Here is a 24,457-nt window from a genome sequence, read left to right as displayed (position 1 = left end):
ATGCTTTCTGCTTTGAATGCCTCCTGGGACTGCACTGGAGATCTGTTTCTATTCCCAGTCCTTCCAAGAAATATTTGAATACATTCTCCGGTTGGAGGATGAGCTGTAGTATACTCTTGTGTGTGTGTGTGTGTAGAGCTGACAAGGAACAAAGACACTCTGAAAACTCATTAGACTAATACTCAACATAAAAGCTAGCAGGAAAGGTTTAAACCCACCACAAAGGCTGAGAAGCTGCGTGCTAAGACACAGCACGCTGTGCTTACCCCACATCACCCTGCCTTGGGGCTGCACTAGGCAGTGCACCACAGCCGCAGCAGCCTGTGGGAATGAACCAGGGTGGTGACATGATCCTCCAGGTCCCCTGGAGGGCTCTTGCTTTCTCCCATGCTTCCCCTCGCAGGGGAGACACTCCCTGCAAACACCTGCAAAGTCACCTCGGTTCTTTTCCTTCCAGTCTGCCTCCACACTCCTCTGCAGGCTGGAGGCAAGCCTGGCGGGCTGATCTGCAGAGGTGCAGCCTTTTCTCAACAGTCTTAGGTAGCTGCTGCTTCTTGTCTGCCTGCTGGGGCTGGGGCTGTCTGCTCTTCTGGGTTTGTGCAGCAGCTGGCACAGCATGGTCCATCAGGCAAATGGGAAGACATATCTCCATTTGCGTTCCAACACAGCAGCTGGTTTTAAGCTGCCTCCACAGTACAGTGGATTGAATCTTCATATTTTTCGTGTTTAGGCATTTTCTAAGCCAATACTCACGTCTATGCAACTGTCACATGTTCAGGAAGATTGTACCACCTTCGCCCAGGGCAGGAAAATTCACATCGAGGTGTCAGGTTGTGCTCATGAGAAGGAGACGCAGGTATGTAACATCAGACTTATTTGAGATGATTGAACCAGTACAACAAATGCTGGTAAGGTCATTTCTCAGATCTTAACTGTAGCCATCTGGAGTGTTGGAAGCATTGGGCTACCCTTTAACTTTTTATGTTTTTTAGTCCCTTGGGAGCTAGAATTTTTAAAGCCAAGCTAAATGTGATTTCCAGGCGAGCCAGGAGTGGTGCATTTCCTGACCATGTCTAGTAGAAGGGCACCTAATGGTGCTGTGGTTCTTGGCATGAGTAGCAGTGGATGAACTCCTTACTCCAAAGGGGTCTATCTTTTGCACTAATACCCATGTTAGTATGCCTTTCATTGCTACTGGCCCTAAGACTTGAAGAAATCTATGAATAGGAAGATGTCTATCACCCAGAGTCACTCGTTCCCTTAGCTGAATTTTTTTTCCTTCTAACGTTGTCTGTGTTCCCCCATATTGGTCTTTGTTAAAAATTCATGTGAATTAGCCTGATTTCAATGAGCTTTGCATTCCTTCCTGGAGAACAGGAAATATGGGAGAGGAAGAGAATTAATTTCAACTGATGTTAGCTATGTAAATGTCAGACGAGGCATCTCCACTGAACCAGTCATTCAGGCCCTGCAGCCATCAGTGGAATACGGCCTCTGGAGATGGCTTTAGATTTACACCACAACAGATGCCCAAAGCTCATGAGCGCATCCTCTGCATGTGCTCATCTCCCTCTGTGCACTGTGGAAGGAGCCTGGCTGACCTGATAGAACTAAACTACTCACTTTTAGGTCACTGAGGTCCCTCTTTGGGTCACTAAATCCCACTCCCAGTGCCTATAGCAGAGCCAGAGATGGCTGTTGGGTCAGTTGACTGATGTTAGTTGCCTCAAATAACGATGGCTGGACAAGAAGTAGTGTATCAGGGTTTGTTTGATGCACACACCCTGTGCCAGTCAGATCCCACAGAGTCTGTGTACAGGGCCTGGGTTGAACATGTCCCTACAGACTGGTGGGGTCAGGGCTCTACTGTATTCCCACAAACTGCAGCTCTGTTTAACTCCTTTTGTTTGCCTTTCAGCAAAAAGTTGTGCTCTGAACTGGGCAAATACCTGCTGCTAGTATTTGACCAGCTCCTGGGGAGGTGCTTGACTCTCACTGAAGTGCACACACGGAGCAGAATATGCTCGCTGTGTCCGTGGGGCAGCAGTAGGACAGATGAGTGAGCCTGATGCAAAGGCAGGATTAATGGGAGGACTAGGCTCAGCTCTCCAGCAGCACTGCTGCTGATGGAGTATCCAGCAGAAAGAGCAAAGTACTGCTAGGCAGCCCGTTTGCCCCCATGGCATCTACAAACCACTCTAAAAATCCTGCATTTTAATCAGCAGCAAGGTGTTACTGCCATGAATGGAAAATCACCTCATGCCTTGCTTGTGTTGTTACTGCCTCCAACAGCGCAAGGGCATCAGGCTCAGTGAGCGCTCGTGCTGACTGATCCTTCTCCCAGCTGCCTCGTTCCACACGTGGCAGAAGTTAACAGTGCAAAAAATCAGATCTCCTCCTCCTCATGACACAGGGGCATTATCATTCCTCCCCGCAATATATGTATTTGGCCCCTCAACCACCAAAGAATCAAGTAATGTTGCTTTTGCAGCTCCCTGAGCAAGCATTCAATGATTTAATAGGTCTCTCCATTCCTATATTTTCACTGATGTCTTCCCTGCATTCTTTTCACTCCAGTGGCTTGTTTTTTGTGTTTTTGTTTTTTTATTATTATTTTTTTTTATTATTATTTTTTCACTTTATTTTATTTTATGCCTGGGTTTTAGTATAATTTTTTGACAATAACAGTTTGTAATGGACATCATGACAGATGTGAGGCTCTTAAAACCTTCCTTTACAGTGGAAGGAATGCTCTAATAGATTTCTCTTCCCATGCCAAAACCTAAATTGGCATAAATCAGCATGGTTTCATTGCCAGGCATGAAGTCTGCACTCATGTACATCAGCAAAGGATATGTCCCTGAGAACTTCAGTGCACCGTATAACAAGGTTAATTTTTTTTGTTATTCTTGTTTCTGAAACCACACTGAATTTTAAGATTTCTGAAATCCACCTCAGTACTCACCTCAGATTCATTTCTTTGAGTCAGAGTTATTGACAATCAAATTAATCTAAAATGAACAAGAAGAGAGCTTGAAGAGAGTTTTTCTATTTTGGATGGGTTTTATTGTGTTTGTCCTTTTTAGTGTCCTTCCTCAGTTCTAAATCCCTCCCTCTTTCCTTCCCTCCTTCCCTCCTTCCCTGAAATCCTTCATGCTGATGCCTCTGAAAAAATTGGAAATCAGAGTACGTTCTTTTGCTTTGGTATTTTTTCCCCAGTTGTATCAGCTAGCACTGTATACATCATCATAATTGTGGTAAGATGCTGTCAGCATCACTGGCTACTTTCACAGATCGCTCTGCCTGCTTTCCAAGCATCACTAAGAATAACTAGAGACAGTGATGTATGAGGCTGAGTGGAAATCTGTCACTGCTACGGCTCCTCTCTGCCCATGGACCTCTATCAGATATTGCAAAAAGAACAGCCTGCAGAATTTCCTCCGGAAGTTTGGTGAGGAAGAGGTGGGCAAAAAGCAGCAGAGGTGCATGTTCTGTGTTCCTTATATCCTCTGACTCTGAGCAGCAGATACCATCTGAAGGAGGTTATCGGTGCACTGTTTGTTCATTCTGAGCAGGGAGTTTATTTATAATTGTTACTCTGTACGGTTGTGTTGCTTGAAAATCAACACAAATGGCATTTCCTAGAGTAATGTCCTTGCGAAGAAAAGCAGCACATTAAAGCTGCTGTTTATTGTGAAGTGTTCAAAAATGGTTATTCCATAAAATATGCTTGTGTCTTTCACTTCTTACAGAGACAGATGCAGTGATAAGTTCTGCCTGGCTAGAAACCACACATGCAGATGTGCACACTCCTCAAGGTCTGCTGTCGACCAATTCGTATTTCAGAGCCACAGAGACTTCTTGAAATGTGTGCAAACGCCTGCTCTTTCTTCCCTTTGTTTGACTTTTATGCCTATTAGTAAGGACACAGCTAATTAACTGCGGACCAGCCATTCCACTGATGAAATCTGCAAACCTGCCACACAGCTGTAGTGAAAGATAGTGCCTTTGGGGACAAGGAAAATGCAGATATTTTTTTTTCTCTCAGACTTCTGTAAGAGCAAATGGCCTTCTACCAATGTTTGTCAGCCTCTACTGACCTGTCTAAAGCTTCTCTTTCTGACAACAGGCTGAGACGTTCATGACAGCATTTGAATGACTATTTTTTCACAATATTTCTCTTTCCTTCTGTGCACGCAGTGCACAGCTACAGGAAAGGTGATGGAGCAATGGTCGGTGGTGGATGAAGGGTACCTGGGCTCTGTTCTCAGTGCTGCCATGCTGTCCTTCTGAATCACACAAGTCTCTTCCACCATTTTCGTCAGAAAGTGGGTTCAGCTTTAGAACCAGGCTGATCAGAGGGGGTGATACCTCTTGTGTTTTAGGCCAGCACTGGCATGCCTTTTGGGGCAAAAAGAAGAGAACCTGGGAGTGTCTGGATCAGCGTTAAGAAGCCAATGTCCACCCTGCAGCAGGGGTTAACTCCCTTTAGCAACTGGGACACATCTTCTGGTTTCATTTCATCCCCAAAGACTCCAGGCTGTGTGCCCAGAGCCTCCTCTGCGATGTGAACCAAAGCAGAACAAAGCAGAGAAAACAGATACAGCTGATAGCTGCAAACCTCGTGTTGCCAGAGCTGGGCTGAGAGTCCCATCAAGCAGCTAGCTGTGCAAGTAGGACAGGGATGTTTACCTGATGCTAATTAAACTACTATCTGTAATACTGCCCATGACCCTTGTGTCAAACCACCCCCTGTCACTCGGAAGTTTGTGAGAGGGGACCAGGAAGGCAGGGGAGCCTCCCGAGGTTGCTATCACACTGCTGCCATTCAGGAGCTTGCCGTGAGTAGTAGAAGGGGAGAAGACTGCCAGCCCACACATCCTTCAGGGAGGAAGGCTCATCTCCACCAGATCCCCAGAGACAGCCACAGCCTGCTGCTTTTCTGGAACTAAACTTGCAATTTTCCCAAGTAAGTACTCCCAGTTGTAGCAGCAATTCTTCAGTCACGTCATGTTTTACTAACTTTGCATGCCTTTTATGCTGGGTTGTCATCAAAGGCATACATATGCCTTGATTCAAAGTTATTCAAGATGTGGAACCTACAGATTTTATCAACGGAAAGGGGTAAGTTTACCTACAGAACTTTTTAAAAAGTCCATATCTTAAAATGTTGCTACAAAGGCATAGAGATGCTCCAATGTGCTTCTATCAAGCACCTGGTCTGAACAACTGCAGCTTTAAAAGTGCTGAATTCCATTCTCTTCAGAATTAGCTTTTGCCATCTATGAAATCTACAAGCAAAACCAAACCAAATCAAGCTTGAAATATCTAGTGCACCATCCATTCCCAATTTATTGCCCACAATTTTCAATCTGAACCTGTGTGAGGGAAGAAACTTCCTCCTCCACCTCAGACTGGCATGGCACGAGGGCAGCCTGAACTGGTTTGGCCTACGTTCTCTAAACTGAACTCTGTTTCAAAGGAAAAATCCCTCCTAAAATAGTTTCTTTGATAAAAATGTGACCAGAGGGAGACCACAGGCCTTTGCTAATGCTATCAGGGTCCAGACCTATGTCCTTCAGAGGTAGGTGTCATTAGGCAGCATCAGACTGTGCCTTCAAGGAGGAGGAGGTGTGAGGAAACGCAGCTGGCCCAGCCTTCCTGGGTGTCCTGGGGGTTTCAGCAGCAGCTGGGGCTCTGGGGGTCTGGAAGGATGCCCTCCACGAGGGGCTAGCGATGGTGGGTGGCATGGCTGCGGCTGTGACTTCAGGGAGGCAGCAGCCATGCAGTACAGTCTGGCGTACCCATTGATGTGGCTCCTGGCACCACATCTGAGGAGAAGAATGTTGCACGGCTATTATTTCACCTCAGGCATTTTGCACTTGAAAGAGCCCAAATTTCAGCTGGTGTTGAACTAAAAATACCCTGTTTCCGTAAAACTGTAGCCCCTCTCAGAAATCCATCCACCCAACAGCCGTGATGAAAAAGCACTGAGGAAATTATTATCTGCAGTCTAGGAACATGCAGCAGGTGAACTTTGCAGCCTGAGTACATCCTTCATTTCTCTAACTTATCTAAGATCCACCCTGCAAATCTGATGGAAGAATATAGCCCTAAGAAATGAAGCCAAGTGAATAAACGTGAAATGAAGGATTAGCTTCACTTGATACCATATAACGGTAGACCTGTGTGCAAAAATGTACTTTTGAGAGAATCCCTTTTTTCCTCCCTATCCTGTTTCTACTTTGGAATATTTCATATGTCTCATCCAAGCTTATGGTATTTTTAAGAGATAAGCATGTCATCATCCAGCATGCAGCAAATGGTATGGAAGGACGAACAGGCAATATGTTTAACACAGTCTCCCTAAAATGGATCCATTTTATTCTTGATGATAACAATGTGTTTAATATCTTTAAACAGTGAGGCATTTTGTATATGGCCATCAGAAGCTTAGCTAATGTGAAACAGAAGCTTAGACCCAGAGCTGCAAGTGTGTAAAACAATCTTTCTCTCGGCCATCTCCTCAGTCACACACTGAAAGCTTGCCCAAGACTTCACTTTGAAGCTTACCTCAAAAGGGCATAACAAAACAGTAGAAATAGCACAGGAAAGAGTAAAAACTGAGAAGTCTTAAATTACTCCACTCTACTAAGTGTGTATTTGGTACTTGTTTTTGCCAAGCGGTAGTTCTCCAAAGGCTTCCAAATCAGCTGGCTTGCATTATTTAACTCCTTACATGGCCCTGAAAATATCCAGGTGGGTATAATACTCATTCAAAGAAACCATGGTGAATGCACAGTACAGCACATCTGACTACCATGCAGTGAGTCCTGCTCCACATGCTTGCGCCCCATCTAATATGGGCCCAAGTTCCCAGATGCCCCTAATTTTTCAAGTTTCAGGGAAAAGGATGTCTTTGAAAGTCTTCCTAAAATTCTGGGACAAAGACAGGGATGTACACCATGCTCCTCCAGCCCAGTGCATCTTCCTGCAATTGAGGTAAAAGCCAGTTTTGTTAGAACAATATTTATAACTGGCTCCTGTGCAACGATAGTCCTTAATATCACTGCAGGGTTACCCAATTATCTTGGAGACCCCAAGATGGGGTCTCCATTAGAGGTAAGCAGCAGCCTGGGTAGCTGCACCGAGAGGAGACCACCAGACCCTCAGAAAAGCCTGTCATTTTCCATCACCACACCCTTCACCTTTACTCTTGCTCCGGGCTCCATCATGAAACTGTTAACTATTTAGGATGGAAGCAAAGGAAATGCTGGTTATAAATGGAACAGCATGTCTTTCTTCCTCTACATATTCACAGTCCTAGAAACAAGCAAGATGTGAAGATGCAGTTATTGAAGCAGATGAGCAGACATCATCGTCTTTCAAGTTCTGCACATGAATATGGAGGAGGAATTAAATCATGGGCAGTGTGTAATATTTTAACCACAAACCATAAATTGTCCAGAATATTTTCTTACAAGTTTGTGCTCAAGGAGGTTCCTAAACCACCATCCATCAGAATATTTGGATTTCTGCTTCAAGAAAGCCAGAATAACAGCTTGAACTTGACAGAGCAACCTTCTTAATGTTTGCTCTCAGTCACACTGTGGCCTGCTGCATAATGGGAATTTCATTTTAGTGGCAGGCTGTTCTGTTATCCATCACTAGGCATGATGGAGCTACACACCTCCTAAAAGGAATCCTGATCATTTTATAATCATCACTCGCAGTAATCAACTGTCTCCTTTTAGAAGTTTCTGTTATTGGTAGCAGCCTACTTTTATTTCCAATCAACAAGATTTACAGGCATGAACAGCAAAGTGAGGACAGAGCACTTGCAGCTTTTGTTTCTAGCTTCATACCTGGCTGGAAGTTGAAAATGTGCCACAAAGAAAATATAGAGGCTACAGACCAATCAGACCAGGTCTTGAGGTAGCACAATTGGGGTGGTAACATACACTCAGTATGATTTTCTGAGTTGACAAAGGGTGGACAGGGAAAAAAAAAAAAAAAGGCTCTAGAAAAGTGATACTAGGGTGCTTCATACTCCAGCACCCTGACTTTCAGATAAAAGTCAAAGGCAAATCCAAAACCAATTTTATTCATCATTGGTACTCCTGTAAAATAAAATGGGGATATGTTACCCATCAGTTTCCAGGGAGTTTTGTCACTGGCTTCAGCAAAATCAGATTTTCTCCAAAGCTTTTTGAAAATCTACACATTTGGCAAAGCAAGTGAGTCAATATGAATAACAAACTCAACCTCAGACATCTCTGATCACCCTGTTTGATGCAGAAATCTATATGCCCTGCTGTTCTTGGCTGGCGAATATGTTCTCCAATAAGTCTGCACCTAGCCGGGATTACCGTTTATTATCACTATAGGATCTGGGGCACCCAGTTACAACCAAAGCCCCAACACGTGTGAGCTAATACCGCCACTGTGGGAGTGGAGGAGGGAGATGCCATGGCCAGGGTCTGCCTGTTGAAGAGCTGGGGCTATGCCGCAGTGCCCGTCTCCCCAGGGAGGATCCGCTGCCCACTGGGAGATGGCGGAGCCTGGGCATTTTCTGAACATAACTATAATTCAAGTTGGGATTTCTGAAAAATGTTTTGCCACCTCATCCATCAAGGTCTGATCTGATTCCATTGACAAAGTAGCTGAGTTATCTTTTTCTGTTTGTTCCTCCCCCGCCAACACAAATGCAAAATCTGTAAGTTGCAGGTGTCAGGAGATCTGAACATAATGTAGCAATGGGATGGAAAGGAAAATACATAGTTCCTCAGTTCCTGTGCATTTCATAACAGTAAAAATAGCACAAGGCAGGGCAGATAATACTGCCTTACTGCAACCTCATCTGCATGTGTACATGAATATAAATATTTATACTTTTATTTGGACTTTATGATTTATTCATTGTATACATAAAGAGATAATGAACAACACATCTGCATACTATGAATCTAGGTTTCACTGAGAGGTTTCTATTGACAAAGTAAACCCCCAAGGATGAATCTTCTGGTTTTTTTTTCCTTTTTTTTTTTCTTTTTTTTTTCCTAAGGTACTGTATTTGGGACACCAGGAGTTTTTTTAAGTTAGGCTTTTATTTCAAATAGATACACAGACATTATGAGAGAAATAATACTCTCACACAGATAGACTATATATTCAAGCAAAGAACACCTTTTTTTTTTTAACATGAATTATACACCTGCTTTATTTTTTTCTATTACTGAGAAAACAAGACAAAACAGGAATTCACTAATCACAAGTGACTGAAGCTATAGTTTTGCAGGCATGACAATGGCTCAGTACAGCTCAGTTAAATTCAGCACAACTGCTCTAAACTTTCTCACAGAAGTCTGTGATGGTATATAGCTGTTGGACAACATGATTTTCACATTACTTTTCAGTTTTAATTGTTTTTAATCTTTTTGTTGATCAAGCTTGTTGGGATTTGGGGGGAAAACAGCATACATACCCTCCCCATCCATCACCATATGACTTTCTAAAACACGAAACTGTAAAAAAAAAAAAAAAAATTACCTTAATTTTTTTCCAGCAAGAATTTGCAGTATCAAAACCAGGTGTAAAATCAGTTCTTCTGGAGAAATAACAACACAAAAACGCAAGCCACTGTAGTATAACCCAGGTGTGTGAAAAAAAAATTCCATCCCATGAAAAGTTTAAACTTTTCCAGAGATCTCAGCTCAGCTTTGAACTCTAGTGAATATAACATCTGGTTGTCCAATACCCTCAGCCACAAAGTTCCAGTAAGTTACTGATTCTGATGCCTTCACCAATGGATGCTATAATTTCCATACACTCTCTGAGTATGTGTGCAGAAGCTGTAGCTTCCAAAATTATGCTTTCTTACCTTGTACCATATACAAAATGCAGAAGAGGAAATGCTCCTACAGCTTCAACGAACCTCTTTGCCCTATCCCTTTTCTCTGTAATTTGACAGGCAAAGAAGATATTTTCCCTATTAAATTTTGTAATTTAGCCACAGATTCTACATCAAAAAGTTGTAAATGTGCAGCATATTCTGTATGCTTATTTGGAAACATGAATACAGTGCCTAGAAACTTGTGGCCCTTGCATCTGAAGAAGCCTCTGCCCCATCCTTTGGGGAAGGTTTCCATTAATTTACGCAAAAGAAGGTCTCGGTATATTAAACATCATCCCATTGGTCATGTTCCAGCTTGCAGTAAAACAAGGCTGCTGCAGTCTGCTCGAGGGGCTCATGTAAAGCTGGTGGAGTAAGGAAAAAGTACCTCTGTTACCCTAACAGGTCTCTATCAGTCCCTGTTCTTTTGTTGTGGCCCTGGATACTCAGAAAATAAAGTGTGAAGGGTGCATAGCTTACGAGAAACATTAGAAACTTTGAAATATATTTTATATATGTTAAAATTCTTCATCAAATTTGTACAGGGCTAAAAAGTTCCCGTTCATTAGAAAGGATGTATTAAACGTCTGCTTTGGCTGATGATGTAAACTCAACAGCAGGTCAGGTTCAGTGTTTCCTGCATTGCTGCAGGTGGCTAGGAAATTTTCTTCAGGAAAGCCTTCGCTTGCACAGCCACAGAGGCACGGGACCCAACAATTGTTCAGGATACCTACCCAAGCTATCACTGCTGCCTCCATTTTTTTTTCTCTAAACTCCTTCCTCCATTCCTGCTCCCAGGAGCTTCCACAGATTTGGCTGTCTGCACTGGCTCCTCTCATTATGTATTTCTTCTACATAAGGCCTTTTAATCATCAGCAGACAGTTTCTGCTCTCAGAAGAATGTATCAGCCCCAGAAAACATGCCCAGGAACCAAGGGAGAGCACAGGCCCTTGTAGGATGTTTCTTTACATTTCCTGAACCTTTCCGTCTCCTTCAGGGCCAGCAATCCCACAGACTTCAGGAGGAAAAGAAAAAAAGCTCCAAGAGATTTTGCACCTCTCATCTGGCTTCTCTTCTTGCAATATTTCCCAGTTGTAATGCTAAGGTAATTTTCATGCAAGGGGGCTGGGGTGAAGGAACAGATGCTGCTCCTGCGTCCTCCCTGTTATCATCCCACTCCCAGCGATGCTCCCATAATCATTCCATTGTACCCTTGCATTTCCTATAAAGCTGAACAATGAATAATGGATGCAAAAACTAAGTGGCGTTTCAGGTTCATTAGTATGCATATTGTTATAAATTCATTTCAGTAGGTGCTGTGAAGCCACTCTCCTCTCTTTTGTATTTTGGTGTCACTGCTTCAGGCTCTGCTAATGTTCATTTTGCATTCATTCATTTGTGTCTGTAGTTTTACCTGGATTGTAGGCTATTGTTCTTATTTGCAAAGCTTAGGTTTAATTTCCTGTAGGAAGCTTTTCTTTTGTCTCCAGGGCTCATTCTCCTATTATCATCTACCTGGAGAGTACTAACGCACTGTCCTGCTGGTAAAATATAATTTATTTTTTAGGGTTCTAATGAAAATTTTGCCACTTCTGTCCTCAAAAAAATAAAGATAGAGATTTTCCCAATTTCTTATTCTAGCTGTCAGTAGCCAGGACCTCCTTTCCCTTCATTTTTATTCCTGAACACTGGGTAGCCCATGAGCTCCTCAAACACAGCACTGCAAATTCTTGTTACACATGTTGTTGCACCTGTCCATCCACTGTCAGAGGCTTTTCTGGTAACGTTAGGTGCCTGAAAAGAATTTCTGCCAGCCATGCAGAAAGCAAGTTGTGTAAGAGCATTTTCTTACAAAGTTGAACAGACTCTACTTTCTGCTTTGTTTCAGGCCCCCAGCCTCTGTTACTACATCTTGCCGTTAATCTCTTTATTTATATGACTCTACATATTTTATTCATTCTCATTAGGCTGCTCAATAACAACCCATTGCCTTTCAGCAGATTCATAGCAAATAAAACCTTCACTTTATTTCCCCTGTTTTTGTTTCTGTTTTATGATATTCTCCCTCACACATCCAGATTTGTGCTTCCTAACAACAGCACTTCATAAGGTCTTGCCTTCAGCTATTGTTAACAATGAACTGATAAAATGCAGTAGGATGCTACAAAAAGTAGAGCTGATCCCAAGTCTTTTTTTCTCTCTGGCCTATCTGTATTAGACTGATGGTAGTACAGAGTTATCAGCTCAAGAAAGTACCAAATGAACTCCAGTGACAACGGAAGAAAGAGACAATAGTGAGCTATAGCTGTGCTCTCCCAGGACACTTTGCATAAAAGAACAATCACCCACAGCAGTCTCACTAAAATGGAATTTGCAGTGATAATATTCGGTGTATGCACGGTGCATATAAAGTAATACCATAGTAGCTGATAGCAGTTTCTCTGTGCATGAAGAACATCTCTTACTGAAACCGTTTCTTGTTTTTGAAGGTCTATCTAAAGACTTCTTAACATTACAGGCAGCACTGTGTGTTAAGGATAAAATATTCAGACCAAGCTGGCAAAGATAGGTGTCGAAACCCAGTACAGGAATGAGCTGTCCTACATTTTGAACCTGGAACCAGTAGCCACGTTTTGAAAATGCTGGCGTCAGTGACTCTCTGAAGATGAAAAGGAGAGCCTGCAGCAGAGAAAAGGGTAAGTCCTCATTGCCTGGATCGTCATTACCTTTGTTCTCCTTTTTTCTTCCCACAGCAATAAAAAAGTCCAGCTCTCTAGTACTTTGGTCATATGAAGGCAGCGATGAAAAGATCTGCAAATGCTAGTAAAGAGCACAAAACCAGGTGAGGTGGGGGTATACGAAGCCAGGCTTTCACCAGGAAGCTCGCAATTTTACCTACATCCAGGATGCCTGTTCTGCTGAAGGTGACTGCAGATGTTTGTGCACTGGAGTCTCCTTGATAAGAAAACTGAACAACACATCCCTAAACAGAGTACAAGTGCCCATAGATAACTAGACAACATGGACAACTGGCAGATCTAAGAGGTGCAAGAGCATGAAATTGAGACATGTCACATGAGGAGACACAGATCTGTCATAAGCAGCTCGTTTCCATTTTTTTATGGTAAGTTGCGAGCTAATGGTAAATTGAACAGATGCTGGTCTCTGAAGTTTGAAATACAAAAAATTCACATTTCACAAAATATCATCTGTGTGCAGTTCCACTACAGAGATTATCACGACCATAGGAACAGGCATCTTCATAAATATCATAGCCTCATGCATCATGTGTGCGTGGTTATATATGGATATATACAAATACACTTAAGAAAACCCATACATATACACTGTAATATTACTCATATATAAATATATACTCACATATCTCTTTATATATAAACATGCTGGTCTCCTTACATATATATGTAGACAAGGACAAACACACATACGTATGTGGATAACCTAACAGATATGAATATTTAACATGTATTTTTTGTTGTTGTTTGTTTATTTGTGTTTTTTTTTTTTAACAGTTTTGTTCTTAGACATATAAATACCCTCTCTTGCATTTGTATTTAAGGCACTGTACTCAGACACTTTTCTGTTTGCAAGGGACATTTCCAATGACACTTGCAGATAGCCTGCTTCCTTTAACTTTTCTAAATAAAGTTTTACTGTATATTCCATTGGGAACTTGACTCTGTGCAGTAGGAGATAATCAGCTCTTGTATAAACTATATAACCTCTGTTGAACTGAGTGTTATGTGTGTTACTTAAAATCAGGGCTAGGTTTGTCCATTGGGCTCAAACTACACCACCGTCTACCTCAGCAGAGGCAAAACTGAGTAACAGAACAGAATTTGTACCCAAAATGAAAACGATCCTCTTTATAATCATAAACAAGGCAAAATAACAGACTGCAGAAATTCAGCTTTCAGGCATCTAGCTCCAGATTGCAAAACTGGAAATGAGCATGGTAGTGTGTTCCCTTTTCTTTCTTTTCTCTCTTGGCAACTTGGTCTTTGTTCTTGCGGTCTACTTGATTCTAGTTTGTTTTTTTTTTTTTTTTTTCCAGTGAAACATTTAATTTTTCTTTTTAATACAAGACCTGGCACTGAGCACCTGCTGCAATTAAAGCGCTGGTATTTGGCTCCTGTGAGGTCTATTCTATTATGAAGTCTTATCCATTGATTGTAGACTAATGAACCCATCAATTCATCACAGCACTTCTATTACCCTGCTGCTGTTGTGGGATATTGTATTGCTGAGCATGGGTAAGAGGACTGACTCTCTTGCTACTGCCCCAACCATTGTTAAGGATGTAAAAAAGGTAAAGTAATCAGAATTTCAATGCAGTTCAACTTTGTGGCCCTTCTGTGGCATGTCAGTTTCTCCTATAGCAAGACTTTCTCATTTAAAGCAAATCAATTTCAGCAATACTTGCTGTTCAGAAACAGTGGGTCATGAGTGGAACTGAAGAGGGGAGGAGACTTGATATTTTCCTGGGAAACAGTGGGGGACAGACAAACTACCATTTTTTCACACGTAGAAATTGTCTGGAATGGGGCATCAGCAAAGTCCAGATAAAGGCAAGTTAAGCTAAATAGAAACAGCATGAAATGGCTTCAGCAACAATGTTTTTCTCCCTCTGCATCAGATGCTGTTTGTTGTTGCCATTGTTGTTTTTTTAAAGCCAAGTATCAGATCATATGTGCCAGATTTATTTATCATTCCATAAATTTTTTTTATTATTATTTTTATTTTCAGATTGTCTGGCATTGTATTGATTCAGCACAAAAATGCATAAATACACAAAAGGAATTGGGAAGAAAATAAAAACCAGGACCAAAACAGGAACTGCCTGTAAGCTATTACTTTAAAGTTTGAGCTGTCAAGAACTAAATGTAATAATGTAAAATAAAAATAATTTCTGTCAGTCTTCACATCTTTTTTGAGAAGATAGTTTGATGTTGAATTTGGAGGGTGAAGACTTATAAAGAAACATACTGAAAAATAAAAGAAACCGGGCTGTTCTTTGCAATTGCATCATAGAAATCACAATGCCTATATAAGAAGTGTGTAAAGAGAGGGTCTGCAGATACAAACTAGAGGAATGGAGCTGGCTGAAAAAAACAAGAAGCCTATAGAGAAACCACTAACAGACAGCAACGAATACAACCTTTTCAAATTGTATTCCTTGCTGAAAACCATTTAAAATTGCCAATATTGGCAAGCAACTGAAGCCAAAGAAAGAGTTTGAATTTAAGCAACACAAGCTCATTGAAAAAAAATATTAAAAAGGTTTATAAATTCCACATATCAAAAGATCTTTCCATCCAGCACAACCCCCATTTGAATTTAACCACCAACTCATTCACTTCTTGTTTTTTCAGCCAGCTGTTACAACACATACAGCACCCTGATTATCCAAGCATCTCAGTTCTAGGACTAGCTTGTGTTTCTAAAGTGCATCATCTGGTTCCACAGTGCGGACATGAGATTTGGGCAACATGAGTATTTTAATGCCATGTCCATCTTCTGCATGTGTCCTGACACAGGTTGTTCTGGATGTGGGAGACAGAGCATCTAGAGCAGTCAGAAACTAGTGTTCTTTAAAATCAAGGCAAAGGATTAGTTAGTAAATAGTGGTGCTGCAAGTCTAATTAATTAATGTTTGCAAAATGTTCTGAGATTCCCCAGATAGAACGCGTTACAGAAGTGAAAAATATTACAAGTAATCTTCACTGATGTATTAACAATATAGGATGTAGGAAAACGGTCTTGTTATAAAAAGGCTCATAATGGATTTCTCTTGCAGCGGTTTGCTAAAAGGAGCAATCAGCTGCAAAGCAAGTACAAAGCTCTGCTCCAAGCTCTGGTGCCTCGGTGCAGAACAGGGGAAGGGATGTGCATGACACAGGAGGACTCATTTCATGCTGCTAACACGAAGCAGAGCATTGATAACGGACGCAGGGGCAGGATCTTCAGGTTGAAACCCACCCACAGGACCGGCGAGCGCACCAGTGTGGAGTCACTGGGCTCTTTCTGCAGACTGCTTTCCTTGGAGTGACATGCTGTGAAGTGACAGCTTTGCACAGCAGAGTCCTGGGTGGCTGCAACACACCCTCTATGCTCACTGCACCTGTGAACAGGCTTTGTTGAAGACTGCATGTCATGTTTGATTACTTCATTATTGTGGTTGCCACTGGTATGAATGAATATCCACACCCAGTTTCTTCCTGAGATCTTCTGATAAGATACACTCCTGCAAGTTACTTCTTTAATGAAGGTTTGTGGGAAAGTCTGCAGGCATCCCTGAACAAAACTAATTCACACTGAATGCAAGATGTGCAGGTCTTTACACCTGCACTCCAACCTCTTTAACTGTGTCTACAGCAATTGGATATTTATTTTCCAGCAAGTCCCTTGCAGCCTTCAGAGAGATCAATGAGGCTAAACAACTGCAGAAGCAGCACATAAGGTCAATGCACAAACTCCACTCTCCCCCAGCATGAGACAGTAGGGTATAAGTGATTTATAAACTGGAGTCAGAGGTGACTGCAGTCCTCAGGACTAATTACACAATTTCATTACCCTGACACTTGTTCCATGTTTGTCACAGATCTGGCAAAATAAACTATGGGTTCTCAAAAACTAACTAACTAAATAAATAAAAATCAACAAACAAAGAAAAACCTCCAACAAAAAAACATACCCTTACTCACTGCTGTGGAGGAAGGGAATTAAAATCTTGGATTAAGATCTGCTAGCTGCAAAGTTATGGGCAATGACTGTTAAATGTGAACAGCAGGGAGCGAGTGAGAAATACTCATCTTTGGTTCATCTCTGACGCTTGTGGGAAAGCTTGTTTTGTGCTCAACATAGCAGACCAGCCTTGCTCCTGAAGCTATCATCTGGCTCCACATCTTACTACCAGCTCAGATCATTATGTCTCTCCCTTTAGGAAATGAAACCATAGAGCGGCATTGAACCTTGTCCAACCTCTTACCCTTCTTCAACTTCAGTAGGGCTACCACTGCCTTAAAAAAGTGTAAGTCACAATGGCCAGTCCCTGCCTGTTCCTGGGGACAAATGTGTTCCCCCTTCAGAAAACAGAATCATTTTGATTTCTTTTCTCCCTGCGCTTGTGCAAAAGGGCGTCCCTTCCATCCCTGTGAGGCATTGCTCTTCCACTGTGTTCCTAGGAGCACTTAAATCCATCGTCACCACCACAGCGAGACAGTCTGCCCCTGGACTGATCTCATCCGCTCCCACACAGCATTTCCTCTCCACGTTTTGTGCAGAGAGCTTGGAAGCAGTGTGAAGCTTTAGGTCTCTGCAGCCAGTTTTTTGGGTGGAGCAGCTGATGAGCTCATTGGGGCTGCACTGGCCTCAGTGGGGTATGGTGTTCCCGCTTGGAGGGAACAGCTGAGACACTTTAACCTTTGTGCTCATTTAGAGCCAGACGAGTGCTCAGCCGCTTTGGAAACCATGTGTAATTAAACTAATTGTTCTGTTCAAAAATAGCAAGTGCTGTAACATCTACAGAAGTAATTAGAATTGCCACACCATTACTATTAAGAAGCAATACTGTATCCCGTATATAGTCATTAATCTGATAATTACCTACTTTAAAAGAAATAAAATATCAGGGTTTTTTTTGATCTCCTCAGATATGAAAAGTCCAGAATCAGGGCTACAAGCCCCAGAGAGGTCTTTTTTTAGTGGGGCTTTTGGAGGACACCAATCTTTTGAAGGGATGAGGTTTCCTTTCCTTTCCCTGCACCAAAATCTCCCTTGTTCCCTCTATATACAGATATAAGATATTCATATCCACATGTACCTATATATACATCTCTTTCTATATATCTATATCCATATCTGTATCTATGTGTATATCTATGCATGAGAGTGTAACCAGGGCTCTCAAGGAAGCCGCTAGGTTCCTAGGGGTAAAGAACTTGTGTTTCTGCTCACCCTGAGTTGCTCCCCCATTATGGACAGTCAATGGTAGGTCTGCAGAGTCACCACTTCAACCTCCCAGTTAATTCCTCCAGTTTGGGTATTAAAAACACTCTGGGTCTACAATTTTTGGAGGATTCTTAGTTTTCATTATAATTTTTGAAAAGTGACCAAGTTGTCTTACTCAAAGGACCAAAGAGCAACCCAATATTCTAAAACTTGGATGAAAAGCACAAGAAAATGAGGATGGGAATAAATTTGCTCAAAATGGAGGTGGGTGGAGTGTTAATAACCAGCCAATGTTCTTCAGATGAAATCAGCAAATGCAGGTGTGCCTTAATTTTAAAATGTTATACCCAGGTGACTGATTATATTGGTCTTGGAAAGCTCTCAGGCGAGTGGGTTTACATAAAATGAAACTAATGACTGCTGTTCAAGAAAAGACTCAAAGATTAACTCATGGCTCTGTTGTCTGAGGTGCATCATACTGGCAAATGGATGCAGAAGAGAGAGAATGCATGATAAGTGTTGACAAAAAGATTTTCTTGGCATAATCTTGCTGCCTACACTGCATTCATGTCTCCATACAAAAACAAAACAAAAACAACTGACTTTAGGTATTGTGATTTTGGAGGCAGCAGTAAGTCTTTTTGACCAGTGAAAAAGGGATGAACTTTCTTTCTCCTTTCGAAACAGAGGTTTAACAAACTGTCAACGGATATCTTTTTGGAGCACATACTCTATGTTTTAAAAAATAATAATTACCTGTTCTTTGTCGTCATCGTGTATTATCACACACTGAAAGGCTAGCTCTGGCATGCTTTTGTGAAGCTGTTCACCTTCATGTAAACTTTATGGACCTATTGGAAACAATAGAACTTAATTTTACGAGGACTGTGCTTTCTGATCTTTGTGTAGAACATTTTTCAGAGGTATTTCTCCCCCAGAAAATACTGCTTCTATTGTTTTTGTTTTCCATTTTTTTGTTTTTTTTTTTTTTTTTCTCTTTTTCTCCTCCTTCTGCAGTCATCCCCTCACAGCTTTGTTGAATTGGGGTTTTCACCTAAAAATTCAACTCCAAACTCTGCAATGCAGAAAAATAATCAAAAAAACCCTCAAGATCTACACTGCCTCTTCTGTTCTCTGCAGTCAAGACCTTGCACTGAGAACACGCTTACCCCTGAAGTGCAGACTTAGATTTCTACCTCCCCCCATTCTTTTTGCTACAGTATTAATGAAGATTAACTCAGATCCTTTAAACTGAAAACAAATGTTTTCCACAGTTTGGTTATGACCATGTAAAGCTGAGTCCACCCCCTGTGGCCCCTGTTGGATCCAGAAGTGGTGGAGAGGGTGAGGCTTGTGAAGGGACAGGCCTTGGGGAGTAGGTCATGTTGTTTTTCAGAGTAGAGCTGGATGCAGCTGCAGCTTAAGAAAAACAGAACAGAAAAGCCCCAGTGGTTTGCACAAGACTTCCACCCAAGGTGCAGGAATTCTCACAAGACCGTCTGGGTTTTCTGTTGTTTGGTACTTTTTTTTTTTTTCACCATGGATTTCTAGCTCTTAAATTGCTAATTTTAATGTGACCTAAAATTCAGGCTGAAGCTGTTTACAAAAGAAAAACAGCTTAATAATTCAAATCTAGCCAAAGCCGTTAGCAACTGAAAACTGTTTCTCTGGAGTCTCCTTGATACAGCCTATGTGAAATGAGTTCATCATCTTCATCCAGCCCTTAAATTCTGGCACAGCTGAAATCAGTCTAATTTGGAAAACATTGCAGGCAAGAATATAGTATTGCCTACCCCAGAGAAAGGTCTTCACTGGAGAATAGGGCAGAAAAGAGTAATTCACATCATCCAGAGAAAAAGACAAAAGCTTCAAGAGCTTGCCTTGGTTAGCCCAGCAAAGTGAAAGTTGAAAGAGGAAGACTGTGCCCCGTACTGGGCTGGGAAAGACCAGCAAGTAAAGACCAAATAGCAAAAGAACAGGTCAGCGTCTACTGTTGGTCATAAATTTAGGAGGGAAATGAGAGAGAGGCTGATGATCACCACAGCAGCAGAACAGCCATGTAGAAATGAAAACTCTTAAGTAGTTTTAAGGCAGTGCTAGATCTGTTCCTGGCGGAGAGTCTATGATGCATCTCCAGAGCAAGCTACATTCCCGGTGCAGCAGGTATGACTAGTTGGAAGTCACTCTCATTCTTACTTTGGAAGCTGTCACAAATTAACCCTTCTCATCTGCTATAAAATAGATAAAACCCAGATCCCAGTGTTTTGCCTGCAGGATTCAGATTACAGACAGTACTTTTTCCACTCTGATCATAGGGGCTGACTACTGGTGGAGTAGAGGGGAACGGACCACAGAAAGTAGCCAGTCTCACAGGGTCTTCCAAACTAGAACCTCCTAGTGCCACCATCATAAACAGAGTGCTGGCTAAGAGGGACCTTTGCTTTGACCCTCTGCATCGCTTCTTACTTTCTTTCATGTTCATAATTGCTTTCTCACCCAATGAAGTGAATCCTGAAACTCAGTTTTGTGATCATGTTTGTAGAGCAGTATCAGGAAGACAGACGTCAGATTCTCCAAGTACCCTGCAGCTTTTCTAAAGTGATGGCCAAACTTCAGCATAAGAACCTAGATGAGGAAATATCATGAGAATGAAGATGCTGAGTCCCAAAAATACAGTGGCACACAAGCAATGAAGACAGTGGGAAACATGAGCTAAATCACAGGTAGACACACTTATGTGAGAGGTCAGAGGGATTACTGAGGATAATGAGGCCTCTGAAAAGGGTAAGAGATGCAAGCCTGTTTTCAACAGGGTTATTCAAGGAAGAAGGAATAGCCTAGGAATGTCTGGAGGCCCTTCCAGATCTATTTTTTACGACTCAGTGATTTCTATGACTGTGGTTTGAAAGAGTAGCTGATGTCAGACAAGTCAGACTGCAGGGGAGCAAAGGATTTGGATACCAATCATACTACTCCCAGGAATAGAAGGCAAAGCACAGTCATGCTCAGACAGTGGGGTCTGTGGCTGCCGAGGTGTCTGTGCAGATGAGGACAAACAGACTAAATTAGGTTTGACTGGAACAAAGAGAAGCAGTACAAGGGGTGGGAAGGCAAAGAAATGTCAAGTATAGAAATGCTGGCAGAAAACTATTAGGAATCACCATTGTCTCTGGACAAAGATGTGGGGTGACTAGTCATGGCATACAACAATACATGGATTGGAGCACTTGAGTCCAGTGAGCACAGTAACTCACCCTGCTGTTCCCATGACCCATAAACACCGAGCTGGTGAATGTGACAGACAGGAACAAGAGGGGGATGCTGCAGTCACTGCTGTGTCTCAGTTCAGGTAGAAACATGTTTGCAAAGGGTACAGCCCAGTCACGAACTCAGAAGCGTGTTTGCACCCGCAGTCATTTATTCATCATCAACAGCGTGTTGCAAACAATCATAGGAATGCCAGTTACTTGCCAAGGCACAAAGATTTCTCACGTCTGTCACTTGAGCTGGGCACAGCAATAGCAGTACCAGATTCCAGCTGTGTGCTCCATATAGCTTAGTATTTATGAGCTTTGCATTGTGGAAACATTTGTTGTGGCCCCATTCATCCAGGCACAGCAGCAGCGTGCCAGTCCCTGGGGCTGCTCACACTGGTTTGGCACTGGACTGACTGGTGGCAAACAAAGCCTTGCTGCCTCCATCACAATGTGACACCTAAAGATGAGCACGGGCACTGAAAAGGGTTAATTGGCATTTGTGCTAAAGACACCCAAGAAGCGGTGGTACAAGCCACGATGCAGGGTTGTCATCTAAATGCACTCATGCAGTTAATAGGAAACCCTACAACCAGCTCCTCCTGCTGTGCTCTTTGTTACTCATTTGTAGCACAGCAGCACTTTGCCAGCTGCAGCAAAAGCCCAAGATTTCGCTGTGCTAGGTGACGTGCAAACACAGAGTGAAGAAGATGGCTCCTGTCCACAAATACTTAGCATCTAACTGCCTGGTGAAGTGTCACCATCCATACATAGCCATTCGCTGAGCAATCTGTCTGTCATCCCAACACTCTGCTAGGCAACATGACCATCAGCTTCGCAGCGCCCAAGTGCTTGCAGAGTTAATGACAATATCCAGCCAACCTCTCTCTCACGAGCACTGCTCTCTGCCAAGCCTGTGTGGCTCCAACTTAACAAGTTTGCTGTACACTCATGTTTTCATATAACTTTGTGTATTAAAGTTGATACTTGGTTGAAGCATCCACTACAAATATTTTGCAGAACAAGCCATACAAGCAGTCACTGTGTTTTCAGCTGCTAAAGACTGACTAACAAACTCATATTATTCAGCACCCCTCAGACAGAGTGGAAGTCTCTGTTTGGGTTGGAAGAGTTGAGCAGTATGGTATGAAAACTGTATCCATGCTACAAGCCTTCTGATCATTCTGCACTTCTCATTTTCTTCTCCCAAATCTCCACTTGATTCTCTGCTCTCCCTCATCATCCAGAGGGTCCCATATTTCCTTCATTTTCTCTTTAAGGACTTCTGTCAGAAGTGCCTAAGGCACAAAGGTAAATCCCAAGGCAGGAAGCAGGAGCACAGGTGGTGTTTCAAGATCTCCCTGGAGGAGCCAGCCCCAACAGGAGGAGCCAGGAGCCACAGCTGGGTTCCTGCCTGCAGGGATAAACAGGCAGCCTGAGAAAAGGTGCTCCATGGGATCTGCTAAAAGTCATGAGACGTTAATCTGGGGAGGGGGGAAGAAGAAGAAGAAGGACTGAAAGGATCATGGTACGGCATCAAAGGCTTCATTAGCACAGATGCAGAGCTTAGCTCACTTTGTCACTCTGGCTTTCCCCAGCATGACCTTGAGCTTCACTGGTACAACAGCAATAGTTAAAGGAGAGAAGAAAGAGGGGCTGGGCAGGGAGGTACCCTTCCAAGCAGGAAGGCAGGAACTGCAGGAAAAGCATGAGGGCAAGTTCCCACTGAAGGCACAAGCACACTGCAAAAGAAGGATGCAGCAAAGCGTGTATGAATATGTATTGTGTGAGATAAAGAACAGGGAACAGGAAGGTACATCTAGCCAGGGCCACAGGAAAATCCACCAAGGGGTACTTCCCCACCCAACCCCACCCATCTGCAGGCCAGGACAGCTTTGACAGTGCCTGCATTTTTTTCTTACCCTGGACAGATTTCTAATTGTGTACCAACCATACTGTATCAAAAGCAGCCCTAGTAAATTAATTAGAATTAGTTGCACTCAACACTGCTGTAGCAGAAAATATGGGTTCAGCAGGGGGAGGCAGCACTCTGGGGTTTGTATGGAGGACTTTGACCCTCCACCCATTCAATTCAGGAATAGCTCCTGCCACCCTTATTAATGCTCAATAATGCTTTCCTGCGAGAGTGGTCCCACTGCAGCCAGCAGTGCTAAGACGCAACACTTACCCCAAACACTGCAAAAGCTGGCCAGTAAGGATGATATTCTTTGTTAATGCAAACGCCAAAAAATCTCCTCTGAAGTGAGTGGTGCTATACCCCTGTGGTTTTATATGATGATGCCAGACTGCTGTTTAAAACCCTAACTTGCCCCAGAGCTGTTTTGGCCATTCATCCCTGGAATAGGGATCTGGACATTTCCTGGACAATGTAGCCCAGAGGCAGAGGCTGGCCCTCGAAGCTGCATTTGATGAAGCAGTGAAACAGACAAATCGAACATACCCAAATCTGTGCAATAAAAATCTTCCATCTCATCTTTTTTCTCATGCTGAAAGCCATGCAATTATCCTTTTTAATAGTTCCCCATACTTTCAATAAAAATAACCATTACAAAAATTAGCAAAGCAGAAGAAATGCTTTGGAAAACACCTTAATTGATATTCAGAAGTCAATTTTCATAGTTTATTATTAAACTTGGTATGAAGAAATTATCTCCTGTGGTCAGTCAGGGGGATTAGTGTGTTTTCACATTATTTTTCCCTTTTCAAAAGACAGAGTTTTGAGCTTGGATTCCATGTAGTACTCCAGATAATTGTTGGACCGGGTAGCCATTCCAGCCAGTAAACATGCATAAATTGTAATTGATATTTTATAATTAAAGTCCAACCTGAGAAGGAATAATAATAATTAGTGGGGAAAGCACATAATAAGATAAGGAACAACAATATAGCCAAGAGATTTCCTTTAGGTAAAGGAAGCAAATCACCCTGGAGCTTTGTTAAAGCAAAATCAGTTTCTTGCTTTTTGGGAGCGTTTTTTTTTTTGTTTTTTCATTTGAAGTACACTTCAGACTCCAATAGCCACTAAAGGGACGATGCATTTGTTTGAGGTAGAGTTAATAGTCTCATTTACATTGCTTTATTCCCAGATGTCCCAAACAGGAGCTGTTCATCCTCACTGCTAAGTGTTGGGCAAATACAAAACAGGAGAGAGCATCTGCTCCTATGGGCTTCCTAGACAATGTGATGTCTCCAAACACAGAACAGACTGCAAGTGCTAATAAGAATTTTTCAACTTCCACCTCTATAGGTTTCACCTTTAATTCATTCACAATAACTTTCTGATATGCAGTGTGACAAAGGGAAAATATGACTGAAGAA

At 42.3% G+C, this 24,457-nt stretch overlaps 1 long non-coding RNA gene across 2 annotated transcripts; it reads left to right on the top strand.

Moving 5' to 3' along the window:
* The first annotated feature begins 492 nt into the window (after positions 1 to 492).
* Positions 493 to 18,838, top strand: LOC310898106. Of its 2 annotated transcripts, XR_014582963.1 has the most exons (6): positions 493 to 856; positions 3,753 to 4,969; positions 12,647 to 12,735; positions 14,118 to 14,223; positions 14,661 to 14,756; positions 15,712 to 18,838. It is a non-coding gene; the product is annotated as an uncharacterized lncRNA (long non-coding RNA). The 2 variants fall into 2 exon arrangements; XR_014582964.1 differs by having other exon boundaries at positions 12,647 to 14,756.
* Positions 18,839 to 24,457: the final 5,619 nt, after the last annotated feature.

Source organism: Anser anser (assembly GCF_964211835.1).
Source record: "Anser anser genome assembly, chromosome: 3".
In the NCBI taxonomy this organism is placed as follows: domain Eukaryota; kingdom Metazoa; phylum Chordata; class Aves; order Anseriformes; family Anatidae; genus Anser; species Anser anser.
The sequence above is the reverse complement of the archived record's forward strand: the minus strand, read 5'-3'. Positions and strand labels throughout refer to the sequence as shown.